We start from the raw sequence: 21,856 nt of genomic DNA, 5'->3' as shown, positions 1-21,856 counted from the left end.
GTTTACAAAAAAAATAAAGAAAGTAAAATCATAATAATAATAGCAGCGCTACTCAAACTATTTATTTACCAAACCTTAAAGCGCAATAACTGTAACCGTAACAGTAACAAGCATTTAACTTACCAACTTAATAATTTTAAATGGTTGAGGAAAAAATGAAACAGTAATAATAATAATAATAAAAATAATATGAAATTCAAACAACCACCTAACCTTAAAAATATTTTAATGATTTATCAAACAAACTTACAAACAACATTAAGTATAAAGGGCTATATATACATATATATTTTTGTTCTCGCTTTGTATAAAAATATTTGAACGGCTCATTGAAAGCATTTTTAATATCTATAAAGTTTGGTAATTTTTTTTGCAGTTTTTGTATGAATGAGAATTGCAGTTACATATGTGTAGGAAGTTGAATAGACACTTAAATTTGTTTGAGTTCAACAAAAGCATCTGAGTACATTCTATCAATTTTCATTCATTATAAAATTTTGTTTATTTACCCTTTAAAATTTATTTTAGTTCAACTGAAACTAGGTGACTCTAGCAATATAAAGAGCTCTTTTCGAAAGACTTTATAGATATTGTGTTGAATATAAAATCGGTCCTAAGATTACGTTTCAAAACGAAGTCATTAAATTTCTTATTGTACGTGAAATAAAGTTGTCGATTGAAGTGACTCGATACGAAATATAAGTTTCTTTAATTTGAAATTTTTTAAACAAAGATTAACAAGGAGTTAAGCGCATGGCATTGTAATGAAAGAAGAAAATCTTCAACAAAATTGTAAAAGTATGCAGTAAAACGAAATTATTTAGGCTTAATTAATTGTCAGCATGTAAAATTTGAATCCTCGAATCGGCGTAAAAAAGAAGTTACAAAATATTCTTCAATCGGGAACATTACGTGATAAACAATTTGTGCCCTAACTTGTTTTTAAATAATAAAAAAAAAAAAAAATTAATCATCCAATTTCTTCCCAGGCAAAGGAAAAGGTAGTACAATATAAATGGAAAATATTATCAACTAAGTAAAATTACAAGACGACGAACATAAAAAAACAAGAAAAGAAAAAAAAACAACGAAAAAATAAATAAAATGAGACAGGCGAACGTTTTCATAATACCTTTAGTCTTTTCTTTTGAATCATAGTGTGTACAAGGATACAAAATAACATGTTTGTGTGTTTAAATAAAAGCAAAAAGACCTTCAAAAAAGTATTTTGCACTCATCAGGAAAAAGAAAATTCAAAATTCAAGAAAAAGAAAAAGAATTCAACGAAAATGTCATCCTTCGTTCAGCATAATAAGAATTTCTTGTAGGTACCGCCAAGCATTTCAATAATGTTGAATGTTCCCATTCTTTTTGTCTTTTTCAAAATAAAATAGGCGTATTTAACTATGTGTATGGGAAAAGTGAGAGCCAAAAATTAAAATAAGAATTTTTTTTTTTTTTTTGTGAAAAAATAACCTTTGTGTAAAATGCGGATTGAATATTAAAATAGAATGAAACTTTCACCTATATTTCACCTTTCTTCCATAATATCCACGTGTATTCTTCTACTCATTATTATAGAATTTTTTTTTTTTTGGGAACCGGATTTTTAATGCGATATTTATACATAATTCAACAGTGCTAAATAAACAGTTTTATTTTTTTTTTTCATTTTTCTTCTGTTTAGTTCACTTGTTTTTTCCTATACAATCAAAGTAACAGCACACAAAATAAGAGCAGAGTAATTTTATACTTACCATTCTACACATAAAATAGGCTGATTCTTTCCCTTTTGGGATCTTTATATTGAGCAAATGAGGTGGTAGCTACCTACCAGAAAAGCTTTTCTTTTTGTATATTATGGAAAATGAGAAAATTAAAAGGAAAAACTTTTATATTATTATGAGACAAGGGCAAAAGAAAGTGATCTGAATTCTTTTGTTACTTTTTCTTTTAAATTAAACTTTTAGGACAAAAGTATTTTTGTCTTTGAAACAAAATAAAAATTAGGTTCAAATTTTCAACAAAATTTTGTTTTCATTCAGTAATTTAAATTTTATATAAGGGAACATGCGTATGTGTTTATCAATATTGTAGGTTGTTTTTTAATTTTCTTGGACTTTGAAATTTTCAAACATCAGAATTAAAGTTTCTGAAGGGCTTCCATGCATCCCTTCTCTTCCCTTCTCCTACTAAGTTAGATTTATCGACAAAGCTTCAAAAAGGAAATCTACATTATTTTACTTAATGTCTTTTACAAATTTGCTTGTATCCTGCTTATATGGCCAGAATAATATCAAAATTTTTTAAAGGCTTTTCCTAATTGTTTGCTTGCACATTATTGAATTTCTATTGAATTAAATATTTTCTGAATTACTTAAAACATTTTCGGAACCCTATTCTGATAAATTTATTGAAACTTCTACTTATTTCCAAAATTAGTTTTAAACTAAATCGATGTATACTCTATACTATAGAAAGATGAAGAAGGATAGAAGTTTCTACAGCCCAACGCTTATAACCAAAAATTCATATTTATAATTTATTTTATGTAATTGTTCCACTGCCTAATAAAATATTTTAAATTTCAAAAAATTTAATTTTGCCATCTCCAACCGTCGCAAACTTTTGTGATTTATGGAGAAACATGCAATATGTGAGTATGAGTATGGGTCATTTAAGTTTCATACATTAGTTACTTTCAAGAAGAAATTATATTTTTAACTGACTTTATTCATTGCTTGGTTTTGCCCAATAATAAATTTGTATGGAATTTTGTGCGCCTATATCCATTATCTAAATTGAGTTCTTAAATTTTTTTTTGAAAAATTTGAATAGCCGCAATCGAACATATTTTTTCCTTATAAGCAGAATGATGGGCCGCATTTTGAAGTTGAATTGGACAAACTTTGCTGCCGGCTAACCCACGCGATTTTACTTTTTTTTCCTGTCGAGAAATAGACAAAACAGTTGAGGAAAAATATATGTGTATACGAGTATAATAGCCCTTTATATGTTTCATAAAAAAGAATAGCTGTTTACCTTAATGCTTTTCTTTTTCTTTCCTTTTTTTTTACAGTACCTTAAATGCTTCAGTAATGAACCTACAAGATAACTTTTAGATTTAAAAGAAATAACGGTAAATTTAGATATTTTCTGTTTTCCTTAATATTGTTGATTTTTTAATGTGCGACAAATTCAGTAATTTCATATTATAATAAAAATAGTTAAGGTACAGAGAAAATATCCAAAAAGAAAATTAAAATAAATAAGTGAAAACAATATTAAATGCGGAACAAGACGTTATGTTGTATAATAATGTCAGTTAGTATTAAAAATATGGTATGTCAGTATGTAGAAAATGATATCATTAAGCATAGAATGTAAGAAGCTATGGTATATTATCGTTTTATCGTTAATGTAGGCGTTTTATTATACTATAAAATGGAATTTTAAAAGGTTAATGCTTACACTTATATTTCTAATAGTTTATTGTTGTTCTTTTTCAATTTTATAAAGTATAACAATTAAATTCGGGTATCTATATGTATCCTTAAATGTTTAAAAAGTTTAAATGTTAAGAAAATTTAAACACATACATTCATACGTATTATGGGTTTACATTCATAAGTAAAATACATTCATAAGTATTATGGGTTTGAATGAAAATCAAATTTTAATATTTAATAAAAAAAAATATTTGAGAACTATTTCATTGGTTCGATTCATGTTCTATGAGAATAGTAGATAATTGACAACAAATTTCTACCATTTTTAAAATTAGTGTATTTTGACCTACCGAATTTGTAAATTAACCAAACTGCGATTCATCATTTTTGTTGCCAACAATATCACCTAATTTAAATATATCCAATGAAGAAACCTCTCTTGATAAATATGCAACATAAAAATTAATGTAAGTATGGAAGAATTTTGAAAGGATATGTTTTAGTTTTTCCACAATGATGTTCAACTGATTCACATTTCCAGCACAAAATTCTAAATAGAACAATTTTTATTTTTAAATTTTTTCAAATTTAATGTCATATCTCACAAATATTGATACAATCGTCAGTTATTGCATTTTAATCTCACAATCATTTACGATCGTAAAACGTTTATGCTGAACTGGAGAAAATATGGGAAAACAAGAAAATTTTCCAATATTAATAGGGTTCTATGTCCAATAGTGTTATGTTAGAAATATCTCTGCTCTTATAGAGCTATTGTTTTCCCCTTAGATATTAAGAAAATTTTTATTAGACATTGCCCTCTATCCATTCTTTCTGATATTTTAAAATAATTTTCAATGAAATAGGTCACATTTGTAATGAATTTTATTTATTAGTCAGACAAATTTAATTAGGAAGTAAATAATGAACAAAGTTTTATTTATTTTTCACTATTTGGAGTTTTTCCAAGCCAAATTTAGATTTATTTGCGAATACATGTTGAAAATTTTCAGCGAAATATCTTTATTTCAGCGTATTTCAATCAATCACACATATTTGAGGTTCATTATTAGAAATGCTTTTTACAGAAATTGAAATACGAAGAGCATGAAAAAGAAAAAACTCAAAAGGCAAACTTATTATATTTTTTTTTGAAAGAATTTCTTTTTTCAAATATTATTTTTGGATATGTCCTTCAAACTCATACAACAGCTGTTGTCTATCATTATCCTTAATTACATATTATATATATATATATATTTTTTTTTTGCGAGGCAACGTCGTCTTTATGACAAAATAATGTAAACGAATAACATTATGCGATAAGGTTCTTCTGTTCCTTAAAGTCATTTTATGTTTTCATTTATTTAGAACATATAATATGGCCTTAAAGGTATAATTTTGATTTGAAATTTAAAGAGTCTAGCCATACCTTGTGGCATTTGTGTGGTAAAATGCTGTTTATAATATGTATAGTGGTGTATAGAAGAAGCAATGTATATAATTATGATTTGACATACATTTGACTTTAAAATTATGTTTATTACATGTAGTAAAAACGCAATAATCTTTAAGGATGGCTTTAATAAAGTAATTTATTAAATTACATTTTTAATCGAATGACGGTTATACGCAAGAAGAGAAAATGTTTTTTTTTTTAAGTAAGATTAAATATGTTTTATTTTGAATTTTTCATTTTGCTTATTAAATTTATTTGATCAGTTCATGGTCTAAAATAAATGAATGTAATTTTACGTTTACCGAAAATTTTAAGAAAATAATTTTCGATAAAGTTAATTTTGTCTTTTTTCATTAGGTGCCACAAAAAATATTTTGCCTTGAATTTTTTCGTAATGTTCCGTGTAAGTACTAGAAACATGAATTTCTAAATTACGCTCATAATTTTTCATAAAATATGGCCTTAGAACAGAGCTAAAATCCTTGTATGACAACTTCTTTATACAATTAAATTATTTGATTTGAAATACAGTTCTTATAAAACTGAAAGAAATCTCATTTTTCGAAAATTCTGTTAATCTTCAAAAGTGAAGTCAAGGGCTAGTTGCATTTTTTTTTTAAATTTTTACTTTAAAAGAAGAGAAAATATTAAAACTAAACTAAACTTTTTCAATAGATGCACGTTCCCTTCTCTTAATGAATTAAAAAAATAATTTTTTAACGATGCAAGGGAATGGCCTATGTAATATTTTATATAATTAGTCTACTAAAGCTAAATTGTAATTGTTAAGAAGATATTTTGTACCTATTTTTAAAAAAACTTTGATAAAATACAAATTTTTTTATACTTTATCAAAGCATAGAAAACTGAGAGAAATGAGATTTAACCTTAAACTTTCTTAATTTAACAAATCATAACAGTTGAAAACTGTACAATAAAAAGTGCTTTTCAATTTCAATTTCTAAAACTATTGAAATATTATTTTAATTTACATTGATCATTGTTTTAAAATTTTACCTTATAACATAACATTTCATGGCAAATTGTTGAATATTTAAAAACCGTTATATTTAGCGTTGAAATATAAAATATTGTTGCCATTTACCTAATATTTTAATAACTGATTTGCTGAAAAAACTGGATAAATTGTCATACTAAAAGAATCTCATTTTAAGTTTAAGAATAAAATTTTAAGACAAACTGTTGAAAATTTTCTTTAAAATTATGAAAATTCAGCACATATAGTAAAGGTCCTGGGGTCTAAAATAGCCCTATCTGTAACAAAGTCAAAGTAAGGTCAGATAAAAATTGAAAATCGACCCGGCTAAGGTATATTTCGATCAAAGACTCGACATGGGTAATTTAGTGCTATCACATTATTGTGGATATATGAAACGCTCAGTGAAAGCAAAATTAAATAAGGCTTTATTTTATTAAATCTATTGTATATCTTTAGGCTATTAAATAATGCTTTGTATTTTTGAATTTTATTTGAAAAAAAAACAGAAGATTGGGAGCAGTAGCACTAAAATGTAAATTTAATTAAATTAATAAAAGTATCAAATAATAGAAATAGGTGAATAATAGATGGTATAATTCAGCTAAATATTCAAAAGGAGAAAAAATATTATTGATTCTTCTTTCAATTAAATGTTAATTTCCTTTTCACCAGGAAAAAGACATACCTTCCATCATAATTATTGAAATCATATTACAAATTCGAAATTAATCATATTGTATCCCATAATTTCAAAGTATCCCATAATTGCATTTATACAATTTATTACTTAATATTGTCATCCTTTGATCGCCAAATATTTGTTTACAAACACACAAACACTCGATACGTGCGGAAAACAAGAAATTTACAAAAATTTTATTCAACTTTAACAAAACTAAATTCCCTTTTTTATAAAAAGGATACAAGGAGAAAAATCGATTTTACTTTATACTTTATTTCATTAAATTATCCTTGAACAATGAATTTTTTTTTTTAATAAAGGATTTAAACTTTCACGTGTAAAATATAAAAAATAATCCTACGCGTTTGATTTTACGTTATTTTCATCTTAAAGTTGGAAATTTTTCTTTAATATGATTTATTTGCTAAATGAAAACAAAAGAGAAAAAAAAATTTTAAAGAAAAGTTCAATATACACGTATACAAACGTACATACAAAAATATTATATAAACATACGTTCTCTTTTTTATTGAAATATATACCTAGCTACATTTACTTACATAGCATAGAAAGTTATCCTTTTAGAATATTATAATATCATTACACTTTTATAATGCAATAATACTACAAGAAAACAAAAGGAAAATTGTAACCTACATACAAATTAATTTAACATCATAAAAATATTTTACTTTTAAATAAAATATTTCTGTCAAAAACAATAATATGAATGAAAAATATGAAGGTATGTGTGCTTGTACACATTATTCGTACATTATTTCGGCACAAATAAAATGATTTTTCCAAGAAAATTCATTTATCATGAAGACAAAATAAAAAAGATATACTCATATATATTTTTTCCTTTTGTACAAAAATAACTGTATCATATTATTAAATCTAAAAATAGAATATAAAAAAAAAATAAATAAATAAAAAAAACACGAAAGTTCACTATATTGTACAAAAAATTCAAGAATAAAAGAAAAAGGATATCACATTTTGTTTACCAAAATACAAAGAAAAAAAAATAAAATATTTTTAATGAAAAGGACATTTTAAAGTAAGTATTAAATTGAAAAATAATTTAATTTTTGTTATTTGTTTTGATGCATTATAATTTTTGACACTTTAATAAAAAAGGATAACAAGATTTATTTCAAAATGTAAGATAATAGAGAAAAAAATATGAAAAATTTAAATTCTACTTTCATATAAATTGTAAAATCTTCAATAATAAAAAAAATCTAATTTATATTTAATTCTACATATTCTTAAATTAAAAGCAACACTAAATTGCTATTTTAGAATTGCTTTAAATGGAACAAAATTTAATTCAACTTTATTCAGAAAACAAAAATTTGTGCTTGATTGTGCACAATAAATATATAGCAGAATAAATAAAATGGAGAAACAAAATGAAAGCAACCCCAAACAAATTCAAAAACAAAAAAAAAATATTCGAAAAAATTTCTTTAAAAAAAAAAATAAATAAGAAGAGCCTTGCTCCTCAATAGAAATTGAAAAAGCAACTGAAAATTTAAAATGAAATTTTCATTTTCCTTTTTCAAACTAAACACTAAAATATGCGTAACTTTTCTCAAAATCTCACTTATTTCCTTAATTAATACTCTCTTTTTCATGCAATATTTTCTCGACATAAATTTCTCATTTTAATAATAAATTTAGTGTCTCCTCTTCAGTAAAATTTTCGTAAACTTCTCACAGTTAAAATCATGAAAAAATTATTACTTGAATTCAGTTTGGTTTATTTTATTTCCAATATTTCACGTAATGTCAAAAAAATAGCAGCACTATAGAAAATTTTCAATGAGAGTATTGTAGAATTTTATATTAGCAAAAAAGGGTGTGTGAAAATGAGTATAAACGCTTTAGGAGGAGAAATGAGAGATGACGAAAAAAAAGAGAGACAATATCATTTAATTTTTGACTCAATTCTCATTACACATGCGCCCTTTGATATTTTTTTTTTTTTTTTTTTTTTTTTATAAGGAAATATTAGGCTTTGGAAGCACATTTCCTTTATATTATTTTATTTGTGTTTCTTTTTCTTGTTATTATGATTTTAAATTATAAATGAATCCTTTTCAGGATATTAAAATAGCCTGTCTTTCATTTCCCATATGCGTATCCTTTTGAATTATTGAATTTTTTTTTTTTTTGTATTTTACATTTTTCTTTTTTGATTTTCTATTTTCTCTCCAATTTTTTGTTTAGTTTTTTCTTTTTTGCAGTCATTATTGTTATTTCATTTTTCACTTTATACTTTATTTTTTCAATTTTTCTTTTTTTTTTACTTGAACTTGAGTTAGTAAAAAAGGTGTACAGAAACAGGATCGGAGTATAGAATTCACATAGTCATAATATATATGTATAGAGGAAAGGATATAAATATGGATTGTGTATAGCTACATTGTTCTGTTGAAATATTTTTTAGGAGAAAAAGTAAATTTCAAATAAATGATGAAAAATAGTCTAGCAAGTTCAATTTTTTTTATTTTTTTTTGTTTCCTTTATATAGATACATCTAAGTACTTTCGCATATACATTCATACACACGTATGAATATTATAGGAGATTGTATGTAGTTCAAACCACATTTATTTATGTATGTACAAATACAATTTATATCGAATTATTGCGAATTTATTTTTATATTTGAATGTAAAACGATATGGTATATAGAGGAAATGTGTACAATTACTCCGACACAGGTAAAAATAAATGAAATAACAAGGGAAGAAGTAAGAGCATTATTGTTCATTCTAACATAAAATATCCAGAGAATATTTATAAAGGAGTAAGTGTAATGGTAAATATTTTATGGCGTTTGATAGCAAATTTATTTTATAAATTCGAAGCTCTCTAAATTTTAAAGGTAAAACAAAAAGAAAAAAAGGTTAAAAAAAATAACCAAAGCAGTATACGTAGACACGTTGTTCTCTTTTATTTTTAGTTTTCTATTAAATTATGGCAGCAATCTATCTATCACGTACCGTACCTATACCACATTATTGTACAAAATAAAAACAAAAGTATATGTACGATAAATTTTGAAAACAAATTTTCTTGTTTTGACTCTAGAAGAAATTTTATTTTTAACCTTTTGTTTTTCGCAGAAAAACTGTGCTCTATATAACTTTATAGCAGAAAGTAAAATTTTGCCGCGTATGCAAATGAAAAAATTTTTTTTTGTTATGATATGAAATGGGAAATAAGTCACATAACAGTGCTTATACTATAACAATCTTTCAAAAGTCATAACTCATTTTTTAACCAAATACGTTCATTATTTTTTTATTTTGCAAACAAATTGGAATGAGTTTGGTTCATCTATATTTTATATAAATTTTTAAAATAAGTTGGAGAAGCTGGCATTTTTCGTTTTCAATCGATAAAAGTATATGGGTATATAACATACATCAGGTACGTGAATGATGCCTGTTATACATATTATGTTAAAAAAAAAAATCAAATGAAAAACAAACCGTTACTTACATATACCTATTAAGTATTGTCAATTTAATATAATAACAAGTAAAAACGTTTCAGTCGGTATGAACCGATTGAATTATACCCTGCACCTTTCATTGTTGTATAGCAATTACTCAAACCTGTGAAGTCATTCTATAGAAACTTCACGGATATGTCTGACCTATAATTGGACATCCGACTGAGAAGTTTCATGAATCTGACTTTAATATTTTTCCAAATATTTAAAATTAGCTTTTGGAGTTGTATGGCAGGTACCCGAACCTGCCAAGAAATTCCACTAAAACTTCGTTAATATATCTGATCTATAATTGGACACACAACTGCCAAGTTTCATGAATCTAACCTTATTACTTTTCCAAATATTTAAGATAAGCTTTTGGACTTGTATGGGAGCCACTCGAACCTGTCAAGCAATTCCACCAAAACTTCAGAAATATCTTTGACCTATAATTGGACACACAACTGCCAAGTTTCATGAATCTGTCTTTATTATTTTTCCAAATATTTAAAATTAGCTTTTGGAGTTGTATGGCAGGTACCCGAACCTGCGAAGCAATTCCACTAAAACTTCGCTAATATATCTGATCTATAATTGGACACACAACTGCCAAGTTTCATGAATCTAACTTTATTACTTTTCCAAATATTTAAAATAAGCTTTTGGACTTGTATGGGAGCCACCCGAACCTGTCAAGCATCTCCACTAAAACTTCGCAGGTATATCTGATCTATAATTGGACACACAACTGCCAAGTTTCATGAATCTAACTTTTTTATTTTTCCAAATATTTAAAATAAGCTTTTGGACTTATATGGGAGCCACTCGAACCTGTCGAGCAATTCCACCAAAACTTCAGAAATATCTTTGACCTATAATTGGACACACAACTGCTAAGTTTCATGAATCTGACTTTATTATTTTTCCAAATATTTAAAATAAGCTTTTGGACTTGTATGGGAGCCACTCGAACCTGTCAAGCGATTCCACCAAAACTTCAGAAATATCTTTGACCTATAATTGGACACACGACTGCCAAGTTTCATGAATCTGACTTTATTATTTTGCCGAATATAAAAAATTTGCTTTTGGAGTTGTATGGCAGCCACCCGAACCGGTGCAGCTACCCCATTATAATTTTTATAACATATGTAGAATATAATTGGACACATGTATACAAAATTTTATATTTGTACCTTTATTAGTTTTTGAAATAATTAAAATAAACTCTTTGAGTTGTATGGCAGCTACCCGAACCCGTTGTCCGAATTGGTCCAATAACAATAGGGTTCGTCCTTGGCACAAAAGAAGCAACTTGTGAAAGTTTGATGTCGATTGCATTGTTCGTTTTTGAGTTATCGTGCGATCGGACGGACGGACGGACGGACGGACGGACGGACGGACGGACGGACGGACGGACGGACATGTCTAAATCAACGCAGAATTTTACGCTGAGCAAGAATATATATATATGTCCATACCGCAGATGGCTCCTTCAAGTAGTTACAAACTCCATACCAAAGTTAATATACCCTTCACGAAGTGCAGGGTATAAAAAACAAATATGCCAGTTATGCGAAAAAATATTATATAAAAAGAGCAAAATATTGCGGACGTTGAATGAGGTTTCACTGATGGAAATATGAAATGAGTCTACGCGAACATTTGAAAAATTGAGTTTGATTCCAATTTTTAATTTGTTTTTTAAATAAATCTCATGTACGTCGAGCTTTATTTACCGTTTTATTTTAATAAGGATTAAGTTGATTTATTTGATTCCCTTCTTATATTGCGTTATGGTCGCAACCAGTATAATGTTCATTAAGTTCTTTTGTTGAATTTTTCTAGCTTGCTTTTCAACATAAATAAATTTGTTTTCATATGTAAAATTACGCAATTTGTACTTTGTGTTGCCTTTTTAAAGCAACTTTTATTTTTTGTATCGATCTGAAAATAAGATTGTTGTATTACCATATAATTAGTTTATGGATGCTTATGAGATGTCATCCCAATTATTTACATTCCTTGAAATGGTATTCCGAGTTTCGAAGGAATTTTTACGTAAAAAATTTCAACAATAAGATTTACTAAAATTATGAAAATTTACAACTGTTTTATTTTTACAGCTAATTTTATGGTAGATTTACAATTTTCAATTTGATAGTCATTTTGTGGACTATTTATTTTGATTCTTTGAAGACTATGGGGGCTTTCGTTTATGCACACTGCGCTTAAAGTTCTACATTAGAACTAAAATTTCTTAATCGCAGCGTTAAACAGTATGCAAAAACTAATTTTTTTTTACGCAGTCTACAAATTCTTGAAACTTTTAAGTCGTTCGAAAATAACAGAAATAATATTGTTTATGAAATTGTATCCCAATATTTTTCGCCTTGCTGTTCAATGCAAAATAAGGAAATTTTAACAAGATTTGAAGACTTAAAGAAAACTTAACCCTTCAATATCTGAATCTGCTCTTTTGAAATTTAAAATTTTTTTTATTTTTAAATTTGAAAACAAAACATTTTATGAGGTAGTGACCGAATTTATACTAGATTGCAGATTGAATTTCCGAAGGCACTTTATTACAGCAATTAATTTCTGAATTGTAGCGTGAATTTTCGAACGTACACCCTATGTATGAAATATTAATTTGAAGCAATTTATAGATACTAAAATTGGAATTATTTGGAGTCAAAATTAAAGAGTTTCACAAATATCCTTTAGAAATTTCTTATTCAGTTGTTTATATCAATTTTGAAAATTTTACAACTAAATTAACAGTACTTAAAATTTACTTACACATTCGAATATATGAAAAATAAATCATAGCGCTGAGTCAGACATGCAATTTGAAGATTTGCAATTATTGCTTGATTTTAAAACCCTTACGCGTGCATCTAACCAACTAAACTATTGCGTCAGTTAAAATCGATTACTTTAAATAAAAATTACAAACTGTTCAATCGCTTAAGTACATCCGATCATACAATTTTGCATATGTGCGCGCTTGACTATAAATTTATGGATAAGCAATCAAACAGTTGTAAAACTAAAAATTGCATATTTGCCAGAGTTCTTATTGCTTTCATTTACCACAAAAATAATATTTTTAATTGATTTTAATTAAAGTACTTTCATTGTTAGAGTCATTTTCTTTTAATTATACGTAGTCTGTAGTCAAAAATATTATTAAGCCAATATCGTAACATCAAAAAGAATATTGAATGTTAAAATCGACTTTTTTCAACTTTTGGATTTTATTTCTTAAAGAAAATGGAACAACAATAAAAATGAAAGAATAAAATTTAATTAGTCCAAAAGAAAAGGAAGAAAACACTTTTTTTTTGCTTCGCCAATAAATATGCAATTGAAATTTTTTAAAGTTATTACAATACTAATTACCCCAACTGTTATTTTATATTTTCTTACTCTTTCATTTCTCTAATTATCTTATATTTTCCTCACAATAAATATTTCCACTATTTGCTTGAATAAACATAAAAATTCATTTCTGACTTAATTTTTGTTGCTTTCTCTTTCTTTATTTTAAAATTTTCTATCAGTGTTTCTGTTGTTAGATTTTCTTGATTCTTTTTCGTTCATTGCTCTCTGCCTTGGCTTTTGTTTTTCCCTTTATCTCATTTGCAGTAATTTGCAATACAAATATCTTATTTTCTTCACTTAAGTTTTAATCTGAAAACAATAAATTTTGTCCTTGTTTTCTAACTGACCTAATTTAAAAAAAAAAAAACATACCTTCACTAAAGTTTTAATTGCCAAATCCTTTTTCAGTTTGTTTTCTTATTTTTGTTTTGATTTGTATTTCTTGTGTTTTTCTTAAGAATTTCGCTTTAACTTTCTGTTTTCAGTAGAAAAAAGCGTATTTTTTAGCTGATTATTTCTTGTTTTTCTTTTAGTAATTCTTTGTATTATGCAGTTTTGTTTCTTTAAGAAGTTTTTATGTTTTAATAATTTTTTTTTGTTTTGCGTCCTGAAATAAAAACAATTGAATATTTTTTTTTAAAAACACTTTGTAGAACGAAAAAGCTTTATGTAGAATTTTTTATTTCTCTTTATTGTTTTGCAAAATTTTTGAAAATATTTTCAAATGTTAAACAGTTTTCAAAAAAAAAGCTGGTGAGTTCATGTTTTTTTATCTTTATATTATAGTTTATTTAGAATTTAGCAATATTATAATATGTTAATTTATGTGAACGTGATTTGTATGTAATTAGGGCCGAATATATGGAACATAAGCATTTGCATTGAGTGAAGGAAAACAGAAGCCCTAATGAAAACTTAAAAAAAAAGTTAGATTTACAAAAAAACTTTTTTTCATTACGTGTTTTCCAAAATTTTCTATTTAAAACGAGATTAACTTGGTAACATAATATGCGAGTACAAACTTTACAAAACAAAAAGCTGAAAGTCTTAATTAGGCTTTAATTATTATGATTAATCATGTATTCAGTATGATAAAATTACAAGAAAGGGAAAAGAAGAATGAGAGTGGCGCACTTTTCAGTCACTTAGCTAATCAACAAACTTTTTTACAGATTGAAATTTTCAAAATAAGTGATTTGTGAAAATCGCTTCTGAAGTATTTTTAAGATAATCTTCCTGGCAATTAAAAAGCGAAAACAAGTGGGATTATTAAATCACTCTTTGTGTACACCGACGAGCTATGGTTAATTTAAAATGCAAGAAGTACTTTTTGAACACCATCCCTAAAAAGATTATTAGTTTTTGGCATTTTTCTACCAAAAAATTTCATGTTCCGATTAAAATCATAAAATTAAATTTCAACACTTTCAAATTTTTGAAAGCATTTCGTCGTTATGAATTGAAGCAAAAAATGTGCATTAAGTATGTAAAGACAATACACACTTCAAATTTAGATTTCAAGCCCTTTTGATTCGAAATTCTATTCTAATATAATTTATTACAGAAACTTAGGAACGGGTTCAAAAAAATTCGTTACTTCCTCCGCTCACACTCAATTAAATTTTTTTATTCTTTGCCCAATATGTGATTGATGACCCATTAAAAATATAATGTTTCAATAATATCGATTTACGGATTCTGAATTTCGATTAAACCGAAACCATGTATAATAACCCAGAAAATATTGTGACAAAGCTTATTCCTAATATACAACAACCTATTATAATATAAACAATTACTAATCTGTGCTTAATAATAATAACTTATTATGTGTAGGTATGTACACATAATGCACACAAATGCATTATGTGTGCATACAAATTGAACTCATTTAATTTTCAAGCATCTTTAATAATCATTTGATTTATATCTACAAAATATAAAGGTTGATGATTTATAAATATTAAGTATGCATATATATAAATAAAGAAATAACAAAAATGAATTAAGTTGTCACAAGACTAATTTTATATCGAGAATGAATTCTTTAAAACTTTTATTATCTAGAGTGGAAGAGCATATTATAAAGAATTAGTTGGACTTATAAAATATTAATTGGTATGAATTATTTTTTATTCAAAATTTATTTTTTAAGTATACACAGAATATCTTATATTAATTATTATAATAATTTGTGTCAATGAATTTAAATTGCAAAAGATGAATAATAATTTCTTATAAAAATGAAAATTTCAATAAAAATTTTGTTTTAAAAGTTTCTTTATTCGAACTTATAAAAAACTCTTTTAAAATTGTGATTTATTTTTTATTAGATATTCAAACAAAATAAATATATATGCCTACAATAAGGCGCGTCAACATAATATAGCGTACCTCATAACAGTGTTAAACGTTGTCATAGCCCAACCTAAGACTAAAACTGCCATAACATGAAAAACATGAGAAAAATGACAAAATGATTTTTATACCTTTAAATATCTACATGTTAAGACTAGACTTAGAACTGAAATTTGTCAATTATATGAAAGCTGAAATTACTACTTTATTAAATCGAACCTCATTCCAAATTCCTACAAAGCATTTATTTATTATTAATATAAAAATTTTTTTGATATTGTTTTCGATAAAGGGACATTATAACAAAATTCCAACAAAATTTAATTCATAACACTTTTCTAAAAAAAATTAGGAAAAATCTTCTAGTTATTTTTACTCCGTCCGCCTGTGTATCTGTTTGCAAAACTTCTACATCCTTTAAGATAGAAAGTTGAAATTTTATATACAAATTGATTTTTACTAGAAATTTTTTTCTCTAGAAGAAATTTTTCATCTATTTCCCTCGCCCAAAAACAAAATTCGTCAAGGTCCAAATGTCATTTTGACTATTTATTGTATTAACACCAATAATAGTGTCAATACCTCAATGTTAAAGTTAAACATTGTAGTGATCAAATAGCCGATAAAACAAGCAATTATCTATAAACCACTGTTTTTTTTAATTTTTGATATTGTTTTTCTTCAAGACGGTAAATTGTAGAAATTTGAGCAGTCATTAGATGCTACCAAACTATTTATTTCGTTAAAAAAAATTTTTTCCTAAAGCCTTATGCTTCTGAAACTGCAAATTTTTCTATGAAAGCAAACAGGTAACACTTTAATCATTTACTAAACCGTCGAATTTTTAATTTTCCTAATCCTAAAAGTATGCAAAAATTTATTTTTGAATACTTTTTTTTGCAGAATTATTTTTTGTAAACTCATTAAATTAATTTATATAGTTAGTATACATAGTTTTTAAACAGTACATTTCTCAGTATTTGTTAACAGTATTTTGATTTGATCAAAGGGAGAGTATTACCTTACAAACCATTCGTTTGATCCAACTTAATATAATTTGATTATAAAAAGGAGTAACTGACAACCTCTAATTTCAATAATTAATTAATGAAATGGAAAAGTTTTAAGTTTTGATTTAATAGGGGGACACCAAATGGCAACCCATGTAAAACATTAACAAGGGCTTTATGAGGATTTATTAGCAGCCTTACAATTTCTTTGCGAAGAAATCCTTAAATATACTTTATTCTTAGACATTATTTAAAAGAGAGATATGTGTATCTACAGTAGTAAAATCTAACAAAAATTATAAGACAAAATTCTAATTTTAAAGTTCTAATCTAAAAACCAGCTTATTTCATTTTAAAATTAAAGCCATTTAGAGTATTTGATGAAAACTATGTTGTTATTCTAGACAAGGAAATGTCTAGAATTCTATATTTCTTTTTAAAATGAGCTAAATACTATTTTTTAAATTCATAATTTCTAAAATTTAATAACGTTTTTGAAACCGACATATCGAATATTTTAAAACTTTCATATTCTTTTAAAGAAGTACTTATCAGTATCCTTTCGTATCTTTTCTTCTAAGATAATATAATAATACATTTATAACATAGTATAATATGTATGTTTACAATAAGATTTCCCTATATATTAAAATTAAAACATCAAAATTTATTTGCTAAAAAATTTTTGTTACATAAACATGTTATAAGATGTATAGATATACATATATAAATATTTTTCTTTTAGCTATAACATAAAATTTATTTTAAATTTTACAACCACAATTTTCATAAAATACCTACAATTCTTACCTATATTATATAAAATGGTAAAAAACCTAGAGAAATTATATGTATGTATGTATAGACTAAAACCTACATAATATATTTTCTATAATAGTTAACCATAACATAATAATATACACGTTCTTCTTACACATTCTGTTAAATAATAAAATAAACCAAGAAAAAAAAATTTAAGTACTATAAAACTATTTTGTATTCGTAAATGTATTATAGTAGACACATACATACATGTATACCTAAACGTTTATAATAATATAAGAATATTTTTGTATGAATGTAAAAATATACCCAAACATATATATATTTTAATTTAACCCAAAAATTACCTTTAAATAAATTCTTTTAGGTACTAAATCGTTTAAAGTACTTTTCCTTAATAAATTCATTATCCTTTATAGTTTGTAATATAAATTTCCTCAACACCAACCTCTCTATATACCTTATCTTTCTACTTTCACTTTGTAATATTAATTTAAGGCTTCATACTATGGCAGAGAGAGAGAGAGAGAGAGAGAGAGAGAGAGAGAGAGAGAAGCAGAGAAAGAGTTGTAAATTTAATGACTCTGAAATTAAGAATATTTTTATACTTATAAAAATGAATGTATCAAAATGTACATGTTATATAAATGTATTTTACCTTAAAATTTACAAAGAATCCTTTTTCCTCATAATTAATATTAAGTCATCATCATTTTTACAACACAAATCTACATAACAGTATATAGAGAAGAAAAGATATAAAAAATATATTAAAGCAAGGATAATAATATTATTGTTTATAATAAAGAATAAAAACACAGAAACAAAAAAATAACAAAACTGGTTTTTGTCTCGACTAAATTAAAGTTGTCCTTGCTGTTTTGTTTGTTTATCCGTAAGAATTTTATTTTTAAAATGTTAAAGAGTTTTTCTATTGTTTTTAAATGTTTTTGTTTTTAACTCAGTATTTCCGTAATTTTAATCACCCTGTTTTGAAATTCTGTTAAAAAAGGATATAAAATGTTACAATATAGTCATAAAATTCAATTCTTATAGCGTGCTAAAGTCATAAAATCACAAAGAAAGAGACACATAAGCATAAATACAAATTATAAAATGTGAAACAAAAAAAAAGTAAAGAAAAATTCAAGGAAGTTTTAAGAAAAAACTCTGCTTATTTCAAATATTCATTTTATTACTGTTACTATTACTGTTATTATTATTATTGTTGCTGTTGTTGTTATTGTTATTAGTTTTCATGCTATATTTTTCTTTGTTGTTGTTATTATGATTATTTTTTTTCATTTTCAATTTACGAGTTTTTCATTCTTATGTAATTTTTTTTATGATTTGCTACATTTTTTCCTTTGTTTGTTGTTGGTTATTTTAATGCCACCGTTACCATTTTTTGTTTTTGTTACATAATGATTTTAAAATATATAGAAGCGTTTATTACTCTTGATTTAATGTTAAAGTGGTAGTGCAATTTAAAAAACAAGAACAAGAAATAAAAACAAATAATTTATCAACCAATATTTTATACTGGAACTTAAGATGACAATAGAATCTAGGTTTTTTTTCTAAATAAAAGAATTCAGTTGTAGCAGTAAACAATTTTTATCTATTTTAAGATGATTATGAAAAATGGTGGATCACAAGTATTATGCACTCACTGAAATTAAAGTCGAGAGTATTTACATTTTAAAGCTTTTAAACAATAAATAAATAGATCACTATTTATAATTCACGGAGCTGCAATTTGTTAAATTAATTCAAGCAGTCATTAGATCGATTCAAAAACGTCGTATTGCAATGAAGTGTCATATTAGAATATTGAGTTGGATTGGTTATTTTGCACACTCTAATACTGTTAAAGTACCGTTAATATTCATTTTACATTGGTTAATCATAAGATGTAAGATGTAGCATTGTCATTAACGTAGATTTTTATATAGTCGCCTGGGTTATATAATTATAATAATGTACTAAAGTGTATTATATGAGTTTTCTTTTATTTAATGGCGGAGTACAATAAAAAGTAAAAGCAATTATAAAATTTATTAGGGTTCACCTTGAATGTTCCAGCCGTCATAAAAATCAAACAATGTTAATAAATTTTATTATAGTGTTAAAAAATTTAATTAAATATTTAAGAAAACTTTCTAAGTGTATAGAAGGTTATATTTATACATGTTTGTTAAGTTGTTAATGAGAAACATATTAAGTTTTAAAAATGTAGATAATATTTTATTTATTGAAAAAAATTTGATTATTATTTTTTTTATAAATTGAACTGAAAAATAATATTTTTGAAAAATTAGTTTTGGATTAAAAAAATATATAAATTACTAGTGAAATGCATATTTCTTAGAACTTTATCAAATACTATAAATTTGAGCAAAGCTGGCTTATAAATTCTCTGTTTGCATTACACAATCAATTTATTTGCAAATTCTTGTCTCAATGTTGTAATATTGCCCACTTAGCTATCATGCGACAAATTTCAGTTAAATTGAAACTAGATTTGTTAAAATTATTTAATAGGGACTCCTCTGTTTACTCTCTTAAGTAACGATTCGATTTCTTTAAGCAATTTTATTTTCCCACTTTTTATTCTCTTCCTTAACTTAAATACAACATTAAGGACAATTTCATTTACCCATACATATTAAGATTTTTACAACTTTTCTTTGAAATTCAAATTTTTTATTGTGATTTTTTTTAAATATTTTGGCAATATAATTTTTTTGTCAAAAAAAAGCAAAATAAATTAAAATCTGCCAAAAAAAAGTGGTCATAAAATAAATTTTATCTTTAGATACGTGCTCATAAAAATTTTTACAAAAATATAAAAATTTGTGTACATAAATGTATTTAAATTCAAATTAAATATTTTATTTTCTTTAAACATAAAATGTAATAAATTTAATATATTCGCGAGAACATCATTACAAAATAAAAATACGTATGTGCGTGCATATGTGTTTTCTGCACATTATTTATACTTACGTACATTAAAAATCCATCCATCTCATCATTTCATAAAATATAAATATAAGTAGGTATATAAGAGAATTACGATGCGACAGAGCTAATTTTAGGAGTGTGAGTTGAAAAATGAAAAAAAAAAAACAATAATAATCTAAAATAATATAGGAGAAAAAAAAGAGGAGACAAAATATAAAATAAGAAAATAAAAATCCCGTTGACAGTTTTAATGCCATAAAAATACGGAAGTCAATCCCCATATAAAATATTATTCAAAATATTATAATACCGTTATTTGATTGCACTATACTTGTCCACAAGTTAGAGTAATTGGATTTGTATTATAAAATTTGCGAAAAGTGTAGAATTTCCTTAAAATTTTGAAAAGATAAGTAAGTATCAACGTAAACGGAAAATTTTAAGAGATTTTGTAACAGAATTAGAAGCACACAAACTCTTTCTTATTATCCTGTTGCAGTTTTTAATCGTTAATAGATTTACGTTCTATAATTAACCAGGATACCGAACTAAAATAAATATTCTTAAATTTTTAGTACACGATAATTGATATTAATATAGTTTTCAAGCCTCAATTAAAACTCTAAGTAATTTTTCTGTGCTTGTTACGGTTACTATTACGGTTTATATTACGATTTACCATTGAAGTGGTATCGAAAGGCATTACATTTTGTCCCTATAAATTTTTTAATAAATGGTTCTTTGAACTCTTCGGACTCAATTCGAAAAAAGATATATCAAATATAATCAAGCGAAATATTGCAGAGAAGATAACCAAAATTTCTACAAGTTTCGTTTCGAGCTTAAGGACCTAAAGATCATTAACTGGCCTCGAAGAGGTTATGAAACAAAATATATTAATTATTTTCATGTAGAATCTAGAGAAATTATCTTTTTTGTCAAAAAATGGTCCTGTGCGATTTGAGGACTAGAAAAAGTCCTCAAATCGCACCAACAATTTTTTTTATTTCATTGCATTGTTTTCCTTCTCCAAGTATTGACATTCGACCGAAAATTATTTTATTGTTATTAGCCTAATAAAATTTAGAAAATACAATCATCACCCTATTAGTGACAAGAATTGTAATCATAATTTATTCTTTGACATTTTTTTTTTCTATTTTTGCAACTGTTTAGAAAAAGGGAGTCAGTTTGTTTTTTACCAATGCTTTTTTGATATTTTTTTTTCCTATATACTCTTGATT

The sequence above is a fragment of the Condylostylus longicornis genome, unplaced genomic scaffold (genome assembly GCF_029603195.1).
Source record: "Condylostylus longicornis isolate FDR11 unplaced genomic scaffold, ASM2960319v2 ptg000018l, whole genome shotgun sequence".
NCBI lineage: Eukaryota > Metazoa > Arthropoda > Insecta > Diptera > Dolichopodidae > Condylostylus > Condylostylus longicornis.
This window is presented reverse-complemented; position numbering follows the sequence as displayed.